Consider the following 12,457-nt stretch of genomic DNA (forward strand, 5'->3'; position numbering starts at 1 on the left):
GATTCAATATGAGACCAGAAAAGTGTTTCCCTGTCATTTTGTTTAGACATTCTCCTATATGCTCTTATGCCCAAAAGGTGAGGTGATATAAAAGTCATTTCACATTAAATACCATATTATAGTACTTTTCTCTCTATAAGTTCTTATATTACGAACATGCATACATGTTTGTTAAGAGCTGAATGTGCACTAATAGCTTCTTATTTCAAACCACATATAGAAGTTTCCTTCCCATTGCAAGTTTTTACAGGTCTCTTAAGTGATGAGAAGCTCAAATCTTCCCTTGCTATAAAAATTGGGTTTCTCCTAGGTTACATTTGCTTTACTTATATCTATGAGTCTGGGCTTGTTTCTCCTAAAGAAGGAATATTTACTGGAGGCTTTTCCACATTGATGACACAAAGAGCTTTTTTCCCCAGTGAGTTTTCAAATGACTCCTGAGAGATGAATGATCACTGAAGGCTTTCCTACAGACAAGGCGTTCATAGGGTTTCTCCCCAGTGTGTATTCTCTTGTGGCACATTAAGTTTAGCGCCTGTGCTGGGGCTTCTCCACAATGATCACACGCATAAGGTTTCTCTCCTGTGTGAGTTCTCGTGCAGGTCTTGAGAGTTGACTGGTTTCTGAAGCCTTTTCCACACTGTCTACATTCAACATATTTCTTTACAAGATGAATGTTCATATGCCTCGTCTGTGATAAATAATCACTGAAGACTTTCCCTCACAAAGTCCTTTCATAGTGTCTCTCTTGCCTATGTATTTTCCTATGTGCAGTTAGATTCGAGCTTGCACTGAAAGCTTTCCCACATGGGTCACACCTACATGGTTTCTCTCCAGTTTCATTATGACATGAATCCTCATGTTTCCTCTGTGATACAAGATCACCGAAGACTTTCCCACATTCTTTACATTCATATGTTTTCTCTACCAGGTGATTTTTCTTTTGCAAATTGAAGTTAGACTTCCATCGGAAGGTTTTTCTATACTCTATGTATTCATAGCGTTTCTCTCCAGTGTGATTCCTGACATATTCTTTAAGATGTGAGGGGTGCTGGAAAGCTTTTCTACAACCATGGCATTCATAGGGCCGCTCTCCAGTGTGTGTTCTCTTGTGTGCAGTAAGGTGACAAGTTCCTACCACAGACCTTCCCACACTGGCCCCACTCACAAACTCTCTCCAGTGTGAATTCTCACAACTATCTTCAGGGAGGAGAGCATTCAGAATGTATTTCCACAGTGACTGAATTCAAAGGGTTTCTCTCTGGTATAAGTCCTGACATGACTCCTAAGGGCTGAAGGATCACTGAAGGTTTCATCGCAGGCATCGCATTTATAGGGTTTCTCCCCAGTGCATATTCTCTAATGGCATGTGAGGGAAGACCTGGTTTTAAAAGCTTTTTGGCACTGATGACATTCATACAGTGTCTTCCATCATAAATGCTCATATGATGGGTGAGATATGTGCTGCAGCCACCGCCTCCAGAGGGTACTGGCTTCTGCTTCACTCTGTACTACTTATTCTTAAAGCATTAACTAGTGTTCTACAGCACGTTCATGAATTCTTTGGTATGTCCTGGAAAGAATTTGCAAACTGTGTCTTTCTGTTAAATGTTCATGTGTTTGTGTGTCTAAATTAACTTCCGCTTAACAAAAATTAGGTGAAGATATTAGAAACCCAAGCCTACATTTTTCCTCAATCTCAGAATGCATGTGCAAGCCACCAGATTGCTGGGAAGTGGTTATATCCTATTAGTTAGAACTACTTCTTCTGGTACTAGTGGAGTCTTTAGAAAACCTGCCATATCTTTCTGATAAGAGAAAGGGACTATAAGAACTCCATTATAAAGGAAGGACATAATAAATGCCACCCCTCGAGATACAGAAAAATGAAATGAAATTTGGCAGCTTTAATTCTTTTGTTTTCTATTGACCTCTCTATAAAAGTTATAGTAAATCCTCAGCTGCAACTGTTATGATGGATGAGTTCACCATAACACCATGTAAATCAGTGAACATTGTAATGTTATGATCGTAATGGTTGATAATAAAATGTTATTCCAGATAAAGCTATAGATCTATGCAACAAACATTCAGCATTTTGTGTGCATGTGAAATGAAGTAAAATAACTTATTTTTGGTTGAAGACTAATGAAATGATCTTTCCCTCATTTATGTAGCCGTTCAATTTTATTTCTTAAAGCTACCTGATATCCCCCACTGATCACAGTCTGCCAGAAAAAAAAAATATTGTTACAAAAAGAGAAGTTAAATTCAAATGCTAAATAAGAATATCTTCCTTTTCAGTGTCTTTTCCTCTTTCACATTATGTATTGCATGTTGTTCCTAGATTATTGATCTCCTTCAGTGATATTTCCTGATTTGAATTTGGTTATCTTGATGTCTTGCCTTAGCATATTGTTTTTAAAATTAAAGACATTAAGAATTGTCTTCATTCATAAATTTAATCATAACATTTGAAAATATTCTTACAGCAAAATGCAGCCACAGGCCACGAGTGAGGTTTTGTCTCAGAATTTCAAAATTGTTTAATATTAGAAAATATATTAAACTTACTCACCATATTTATAGATTAAAGGAGAAAAAGAACAGATACAAATCCTTGGGCAATATTCAGCCTCAGTAAAATGATAAAAGAATGCTTAATAATCACTGCATAGATAAATATATTATTGTAATGATGAAAAGTATTTTCTGAATCCTAGAGTAAACATCATTCCTAATAATGGAAGTATTCTGCTCCAATACAGGAATAAGGCATCACTGATATAATTCAGCACTATTTTTGAGGTCCTACTCTGTAGAGTTAAAAATTAAAGTAAATAAAATATAATTATTGAGTGATGATGATAATATAACATTGTGAATGTAATTAACACTACTGAATTTTTATCTGAGAGGGGTTAAAATGGGAAATTTTCAGTTGTATATATATGTTATCAGAGTAAAAATAAAAAACTAAACAAAAATAGAACTGTATAATGCGGAATGAACCCTCGTGTAAACTATGGATTATAGTTAATAGTGTAACTAAAATAATATTGTTTTATTAATTTAAGGTATAATGTTGATGCAAAATGTGTAAGGGAACTCTACTTTTTATATGATTTAGTACCTACAACTGCTTGAAATAAAAAATTGGACAGATAAAAACTGTCATGATAGGTAATACTATTTATGGAAAACTGCCAAGAGCTCTAAAGATAAAGATTAGAAATAATGAAATCTTACAAATTTTTTAGATGTATGACTAACATGAAAAAACTCAATTTCAAGATGAATTTAATAAAAGATAACATTCATCATTTGAGAGCATATGGCAATTAGGAAAAATAAAAAAATCCTCTGCATGAAATTGTTGAGAAAATATAGAACTAACTAAAGGAAATGAAATATGTTTATGCATAAAGACAATATCATCAAGATGTAAATTTTTACAAACTTTAGATTCATTGATATGAGAATTAAAACCCCGACATATTATTTATTTACAAATTGACAGCTGACTTAAAAATATATTTTGAAGAAAAGGCAAATATAATCAAGAACATAAATCTGGGGAATTTGCCCTCCCAGGTATTCAGACATATTACAAAGCTGTAATCATTAAGAGTGGCACATTGACGGATGAAAAATACAGTGGTTAAAACAAGACGATTGCATTTCTCTCACTGGCGAGCAAGAGGACCAGTGGGTGGTCCAGGCGCGTAGGCAACTCTGGCTTGCTTAACACTTGGCTTGCTATCTCAAGCCTTCTAGGGAGACTGGGGTATGTAGCATTTAGACAAGTAGCCAAAAGTCCAACTAAAACCTCTAATTTTAAAAATATTTTGGATGAGCTAAGCAGTAGTAACAATGAGACTTACAAGATGCATCTTGCTCAATCGCTAATACCCAATGCCCTGCCATCCCTCATCACGAATGCTCTGCTGCTACACTTGGGCGCCATCAGCTGGCACCAGCTTTTCCTTTTTCCACCCCACATGTGTCTTCCTCAGTATTTCTGGGCTCTGACACCCCACCCCCCACCTCAACCATTAGATGCTTTAACGTATTAATCATGGATGTTTACGGTTGCTGAGAGTGCCAATTCCAAAAATATTTCTTGTTCTATTTGTGGTGATTCATTTATCTCAATAGATCATGTTTTTTTTTTTTTTTTTGGATTTTGGACATCTAATAACATTTGTTTAAATGTCAGAGGCAGGTGTAAAAGAGTAGTAGCAACTGATATCAACAGAATTTGTGTCCCTTAATTACTATTCCCCTTTGTCACATTGGTAACGTGGAAAGTTGAATCAAGTTTGGTTTTGTTATTGTTATAGTCATTTTCACTGCACCACAGCATTTAAATCCCTCTGAGGACCACTCCAACCTCATGCTCAGTGTGAGACCTGGTGTGCTGCTTCTGTAGAACTCCCTCTCCATCCTTAACTTTCATCCAGCCTCAGGACATTCTGTCGGCAATAGGCTTCTCTGTCGTATCCCTAGGTGCGTGGCTCCTGGTTGGCACTGCGCAAAGTTTTCTGTTCTTGCATCAGTTTCAAGTAGCTCTTCCATGACTGAGCTTTGGGGATGGGAGTGGGGTGGCCTTCCCAGCACTCCCGTCCCTCCTCCTCATCAAAGTTGAGCTCTGGTTTGTAACGCTGGGGTCTTGAGTGAGAGTGAGTACACCACCCCTCTCTCAGCAGCTGCAGACTTCTGCTTTGTATCCGTGCAGGGTCTGGTATATGGCAGGTCATGCCCTGCTTCAGGGGGCAGAGGGCTTTTGTTTTTATTTCTCCTTCAGCAGCCGAAACTTTTTCTAGAGCTCAGGGTACAAGAGGCTTTCCTGTCCTCCTGCAGCATTTGCTCTCTGTGAGAGCATAGTCCAGATAGCATCTCTGCCTCTCAGAAGAGAACAATTGCCACCTGCACATCTTCATTAGGGACACAACTTCTGCAGGCCTCCTTCCCTGAACCCACTCATTTTCATGGGCCACGTAATGGAAGCACAAGAAGAAGAGATGCTGCATGAATCTGTTATCCTGCTGTGTTTGGAGATCCCAGGGATTTAAAATTGGTACATTAGCTTAAACTTATCTTTTAAAATTTGTTAGGATTTCTGTTGTTTTCCCCTAAACTACTCCATAGCTCATGGCTCCTACCCTGAGCTTTGCCAAAGACAAAACTATTTCTATGTTTTGTCTCTCCTTGCAATGGCTTATTGCCCCTAGAATTCGGTTTACCTAGTTGCCTTTGAGGACAGTACACTGGTGGGCTCATAAGCAGTTATGATTTTGTACATTATCTGACTTGTTCTTGTAGTTATAGTGAGAGTTATGTCTCACGTGGCTTTTTCCATAAGCAGAAGCAGAAGTCCTGGGGTGTTTATTCATGAAAGTGTCTTAGTTCCTTAGGGCTGCTGTAACAAATTATCACAAATGGATGGGTATAGAACACAACAACTTATAGTCTCACAGTTCTGGAGGCTAGAAGTATGAAGCTAAGGTTTCCACAGTACTGTGCTTCCTAATGAAGTCTGTGTATTAGTTAGGGTTCTCTAGAGAAACAGAATCAACAGGAAACACTCACAAATTAAAATTTATAAAAGTGTCTTATGTGACCGCAGGAATGCAGATCTAAAATCCGCCGGGCAGGTTGTGAAGCCGATGACTCTGATGGAGGGTCTGGATGAACTCCACAGGAGAGGTTCACCAGCTGAAGCAGGACGAGAGACTGTCTCTTCTGAATCCTCCTTAAAAGGCTTCCCATGATTAGATTAGGCATCATTCATTGCAGAAGACACTCCCCTTTTGTTGATTACAAATGGAATCAGCTGTGGATGCAGCTGACGTGATCATGATCTAATTCTATGAAATGTCCTCATTGCAACAGACAGGCCAGCACTTGCCCAACCAGAAAAACAGGTACCACAACTTGGCCAAGTTGACACATGAACCTGACCATGACAGTCCACCTCTTGTCAACTTGGCAGCTATATATATCGCCTTAAACCATAACCAATTTCCAAATAAAAACAATAAAACACATTTTTTCTTTTACCTAACAATACTAAACTGTCCTGCATATAACTGGAAACACATGAAACCTCTCCAGAATAGGATGCAAATCCTTGGGCAACATTCATTCTTAAACCTGATATCTTACAACTTAGATAGTGTAACATGAACAAAACAGCATTACAGTCCTCGGTTCTGTAACTGATCATGTGGTCAAAGTTCATATTTATCACTACCTTCTTCCACTACCCATTCCATATTCCCTTTACCCTCAGCAAGCACTTCAGCTGGCCATGGTTCTTTGCCTGGTGGGGTGACCCAAACCTTCATTCCTGAAGTTTCAGATCCACTGGTAGTCCTACTTGGATTGGGTTGTTGTAGTTTTTCATTGATTTCAATCACAGGGCATGATAGTACTAAAAGACGCCCTAGGGGATCTTCTATATTCCAAGAAAACTCTTCTTTAGTTCCATTGTGTACTTCTAGTCCTATGTCCCCCTGATAGCCAGTGTCAATTGCCCCAGACAATAATGTAATCCTCTTCTTGGCTTGTTGATCCAGGGGCATGAGTAGCCCAAAGTGACCAGGTGGCAGTCTTAGACTCCAGTTCAACGGAATCATTGTTGTTTTCCTGGAGGAAGCACTCCCTATTTTGGAACTAAAACCTGCAGACCAGCAGAGCTCAAGGTCACAGGGACAGGAAGCAAAAATTTTCCTAGTGGATCACTAGGGGTAATAGTGAATGGTACCACTCCCATGTCCACCCCTTGGTTCCTGGACCCATGGATCCTGGCTATGGGAGAAACAGCACAATGTAGTGGACACTGATTCAGAGCATATACAGCTTCCTGGAGAACATTACCCCAGCCCTTCAAGGTATTGCCACCTAGTTGGTTTCCCAGCCCGCAGGACGATCAACCGAAGCTCAAACTCCTGTGAGGGAAGAATGGCATGGGACAAAGAGACGCAAAGAACGGCAGCAAGACAAATATTCTGATCAAGCTGCAAAAGTTTATTGAGGAGGCTGGGTATATATACCCTAGAAGGAGAGGGGATGGCTAGTAGGGACAGTGGTGATCTGGGATTGGTGGCTGCTGTTCCTAGGACAGAGGGCAGATGTACGGTTAGTACTTTTGGCGCGAACTTTAGGCGCGAACTACTATTACTTCCGTGAAGAAGGCTGATTATAGTTTAGGCTGTTCTTTGTTTCAGCCCTGGCGGCCATGTTGCATGTTTCCGGCATCGCTGAGGGTGGATTTTATACACGCTACCTTAATTGTCCCCAACATCTCCTCCCTTTGTTTTTTAAAAGGATGGAGGAAGAATGCTGATCCAGCATTCTTTCGGCATTAACCTTTGCTGGGGGAAGTAGAGGCCTCATTCCCCAAGTTGTTTGTGGCTCTGTTTTTCTGGGGAGGGAAATTTTTGCAGAGCGAACCCCTATGCGAGATGAGGCATACTTCTCAAGGAGCTCGAAAATGGCCTTTAATTGTTTTGGCCCTCCTTTGCAGTGCTTTGCCTTGCACCCAGCGGTACCAATCATAGCATAAGCTAGAAGCATACTTTCGAGTTGTATGCTGCTCCCGTAGGAGTGGGGATTCTTACCTGAGAGGGTGGGTAGCAGTCAGATATTCTGGTTTCATACCTTGGTCAGCGAGATGAAGCCGGTGATAATGCACTTGAATGGGCCTGCCTAGGGTGGAATCAATTTGGTCCTTAATTAGCTGTATTATCCTTCTTATGGCCCAAGGTGCAAAAGATATTATAAGGAGTAGGGTTATTAAGGGGCCTAATATAGGGAGGAGGTAAGGGAGGATTCCGTTGAGTCCCCAGGAGGAACCTCTTTGGGCTTCCCACTCACGTTTGCGGTTTGCAATTCCTTCCCTAAGTTTGGTCATGGAATTTCTAATTAAGCCAGAATGATCAGCATAAAAGCAACATTCCTCGCCTAATGCTGCACAAAGCCCTCCTTGTTTAAGGAAGAGCAGGTCTAGCCCTCTTCTATTTTGGAGAACTACTTCTGATAGGGACATAAGGGACTTTTCAAGGTGGGTGATGGAAGTTTCAATGCGGGTTAAGTCCTCGTCTATGGCAGCTCTTAGGCTGGAGAGGCTTTGTTGTTGGAGGGTGATTGGGGTGATTGAGGCGATACCGGTGCCTAGACCAGCAACACCAGTAGATGGATTCTTAGACTTCAGTCGTCTGTCAGCTTAGCTGTCGTTGAATAGGTTATAGCAGGGCTTGCTGGTTTATTAGTAGCTTCAGCTGTGCTGGAGAAAGAAAGAGAGAAAAATGCCTTTTCTCAGGGCAACTTTTTTGCCCTGGACAGATTGTTATTGTTTATTTGTTTTGTTAATCGCTCTGGCAACCATTTGGCTGAATCGAATTCCCTAGAATATATATACACTGATCCTTTGCCCCATATCAGGACCGGATCCGGTCCTCGCCAAGTGTTATCCAATGGATTTTTCCAGAGGACCGTGGCGAACTGTGTTCAAATAGATCTAAAACAGGCCTGTGGGAGATTGCAAGGTAAAGAAAATATTAAAATCAACAGCCTTTTTTAGATCTATTTGAACAAGCTGTCCTTTTTGAATGTGTTGTTCAATTAATTGTAACTCTCGTTCAGCTGCAGCTGTTAACAAGTTTTGTAATATATAATTACAAATATATATATAATTTAATATATATATAATATATAATATATAATTAGGAATCCCTAAAGTGGCAGGTAGCAAAAATGAATGCAGAGTGCCAATAGTGACATGTACCCATAGCAAATGACCAGATTTTTAAAATTGAATTCATTGGATTGATTTAAAAGGAATGCAGGAATGTGGATTTTTTATAATTGGTTGTGAATTTTTGCTAATTTTAAATTTATTGCATGCAGTTTTTATGGTATTTTCTCACAATAGTGGCCAAATTTTGGTTTGCTTACATGATCGGGCCCAGTTGGGTCCTCTGGGAACTGGCTAGGGACCAAGAGGAGCTTCCTGGGACCTAGATATTTGTATTAAAGTACACCTCCTTCTGGGGGGATAGCCAGTCCTCCCAGCTACAGTGTACATTTTAACTATTTCTTACCAAGGTCATGTGATAGCAACATCAGTTACATGTAATGGCAACATCAGGTGAACAAAAAAGACTCCACAAGTATATTTTTTTCCTTGCATTCAACCCTCAAATTTGATCTGCTTTCAGTATAAGCCATGGTTATCTTAGGATAAATTTAGTTTATACATATTTTGTTTATATAAACACTGGATAAAGCATTAAAGTATTTTGGCTTAAAGGAATTTAGGTATTTAAATGATTTGAATATTATTTAATCAGTAATAGATTCATTTATAGTAATAGTACTTAGATTAATAGATTAAGCCACCTGGTTTAGGGCAAGAAGCAGTTTTTGCCAGTATAATGATATCCAGGAGAAAATCAGTATTTTTTATACAGATAACAACATGATAAAAGTTAATATAAGTTATTTTGATAAAACACAGACTCTTTGCTTTTTAATTAATTATTTAGAAAGAAAAAAAAATTTTTAAAAAGCGTAAGAGTCCAAGAAAACATTATTTTAGACTCATTAAATCTTTCTTGATTTTAACCAGAATTTCCATTTTTATAAACCCTCAGCACTTATTATATTAGTTTAGGCTTTATTTCATATTTTTCTCATTTAGTAACAATTATTCATTTTAGGATAAAACTATTCCGTTTTCCTATTAATAAAAATACATCTTTCATATTTTTCATATTTAAATCATTACTTTGAACAAATACTTTATCACATATGTAATTACTATCAAAATTAAATTTGTTAGAATAATGTTAAATACTTAAAATACTTTAGTTAATGTTTCAAATATGTATTAACTATCAATATATAGTTTTTAACAAGAATTTTTAGTTTTAAAGTTCTTAAAATATATTTCTCTTTTTAAACATGAATAGGAGCTAACGGTAGCGCCATAGTCATTCACTGCTTTTTTTAGTTTTTTTAAATATTTGAGATTGAGTTTTTTATATTTTGCTGCTGGGGCGGAACTGGCCTCTTGTGCTGCTGAGGTGGAACTGGCCTCTCCCTGTTCTTTTTCCCTGTTCCTCTTCGCTAGGGGGATTAGACTGGTCATCTCCTTCACTATCGCTTCCCGACCTGGAGTGAGTTTGAAATTCAACAGCAGGGGGGTTGGCTTGACTGCGTGTGATGGGAAAGGTGTATAAACCACTAGGGTGTGCTGGTGAATCATTTTTGAAAAATGTTACAACTGCTAGGTCTTGGGTAACTGCGTTAAGTTCTTTGAGGAGGGTCTCTCTCCTTTCATGCAAAAATGCTCTTAAAGAGGCGGCGTGTAGCCTGAGGTTTTCTGTTGCTCCTTTTAAATCTGCCTGCGGTGGTGGCAGGGCAGAAGAAGGGCTTGAATGTAGGGAGATCTTTAGATAAGGGGGCATATGGCAGGCTGAAAGGGGGGAAGGAACTCAACCTCCGAAGGGGGAGGGAGTGTGACTTCCGTCTCATCTTTATACTGATTAAGATAAGGTGAGATTGCTTGGTTAGATGGGGTTTTTGCTCTTTCCATGTCCTTGCCTTCGCTTGGGGATTTTTCTGGGGATTTTTCGGGCATATCAACAATAATTGAGCGGCATTCTGACGCGGGGCAGGAGTGCTCTCTCAAAGCTTTTCCCCCTTCTTTACAGAGCTTTTGAATATCTGGGGCTAAAGGATGGACTTTTAGGATTTCCTCAATTAGGCTCCAGTAAGTAAAGGCAGTAACTGGGACCCTTTCAGGACCAAAGGTTCGGTAGTAGTCTTTTAGACAATCCCCAACCCTTAGCCAGCATTGGTGATCTATAGTACCTTCTTGAGGAAACCAAGGGCAAGTTTTTAATAGGAAATCAAAAAAGTGGATAAGATCCTTTTTCTTAACTCTAGTTCCTCGCGCCTTGAGTAACTCTTTTACTTGCTTAATATACAACTGGTGTTTGGAAAGTTCTTGTCCCATGATTAGGGTGGGGGCTTACCGTTTGGTGCTGAATTTCTTCTTTTCTTTCTTCCTTTCGCCGACACTGCTTTGTCTCAACAGATCTATCTCGCAGGCGAGTCCCCTCACGGTGATCCTCGGTGCTGTGAGTGCTGCCTGGCCAGGCTCCTTTGGTGTGGCTTTCTATCCCTCACAAGGCTCGGGCCGCACACTGGGCGCCAGTTGTCCCGGCCCGCGGGACGATCAACGGAAGCTTGAAATCCTGTGAGGGAAGAATGGCATGGGACAAAGAGACGCAAAGAACGGCAGCAACACAAATATTCTGATCAAGCTGCAAAAGTTTATTGAGGAGGCTGGGTATATATACCCTAGAAGGAGAGGGGGTGGCTAGTAGGGACAGTGGTGATCTGGGATTGGTGGCTGCTGTTGCTAGGGCAGAGGGCAGATGTACGGTTAGTACTTTTGGTGCGAACTTTAGGCGCAAACTACTATTACTTCCATGAAGAAGGCTGATTATAGTTTAGGCTGTTCTTTGTTTCAGCCCTGGCAGCCATGTTGCATGCTTCTGGCATCGCTGAGGGTGGATGTTATACATGTTACCTTAATTGTCCCCAACAAGTTGGCACTGTAATTGAGTTTTCAAAAGGCCATTTCACCGTTCTATCAATCCAGCAGCTTCTGGATGATGGGGAACATGGTAAGACCAGAGAATTCCATGAGCATGTGTCCGTTCCCGCACTTCATTTGCTGTGAAGTGTTTACCTTGATCAGAAGCAATGCTATGTGGAATACCGTGACGATGGATAAAGCATTCTGTAAGCCCACGGATGGTAGTTTTGGCAGAAGCATTACGTGCAGGGAAAGCAAACCCATATCCAGAGTGTGTGTCTATTCCAGTTAGAACAAATCACTGCCCCTTTCATGAAGGGAGTGGTCCCATGTAATCAACCTGCCACCATGTAGCTGGCTGATCACCTCGGGGAATGGTGCCATATCGGGGGCTGAGTGTGGGTCTCTGCTGCTGGCAGACTGGGCACTCAGCAGTGGCTATTGCCAAGTCAGCCTTGGTGAGTGGAAGTCCATGTTGCTGAGCCCATGCATAACCTCCATCCCTACCACCATGATCACTTTGTTCATGAGCCCATTGGGCAATGGCAGAAGTTGCTGGGGAAAGGGGCTGACTGGTATCCACAGAATGGGTCATCTTATCCACTTGATTATTAAAACTTCCTCTGCTGAAGTCACCCTCTGGTGTGCATTCACATGGGACACAAATATGTTCATGTTTTTAGCCCACTCAGAAAGGTCTATCCACATACTTTTTCCCCAGACCTCTTTGTCACCAATTTTCCAATTATAGTCTTTCCAAGTTCCTGACCATCCAGCCAAACCATTAGCAACAGCCCATGAGTCAGTATACAAATGCACCTCTGGCCAGTTCTCCTTCAAAGC

General features: G+C 40.3%; 1 long non-coding RNA gene and 1 pseudogene across 1 annotated transcript; both read right to left on the reverse strand.

The window, feature by feature from the left end:
- Positions 1–370: 370 nt before the first annotated feature.
- LOC143683416 (uncharacterized) lies at positions 371–4,446 on the reverse strand (annotated as a pseudogene).
- Positions 4,447–7,011: 2,565 nt separating this feature from the next.
- On the reverse strand, positions 7,012–11,330 carry LOC143682939 (uncharacterized). Its single transcript, XR_013175378.1, has 2 exons — positions 11,046–11,330; positions 7,012–8,290 (listed from the first exon to the last, which is right to left on the reverse strand). It is a non-coding gene; the product is annotated as an uncharacterized LOC143682939 (long non-coding RNA).
- Between the last annotated feature and the right edge of the window lie 1,127 nt (positions 11,331–12,457).

Source organism: Tamandua tetradactyla, chromosome 5 (genome assembly GCF_023851605.1).
Source record: "Tamandua tetradactyla isolate mTamTet1 chromosome 5, mTamTet1.pri, whole genome shotgun sequence".
Classification (NCBI taxonomy): Eukaryota; Metazoa; Chordata; class Mammalia; order Pilosa; family Myrmecophagidae; genus Tamandua; species Tamandua tetradactyla.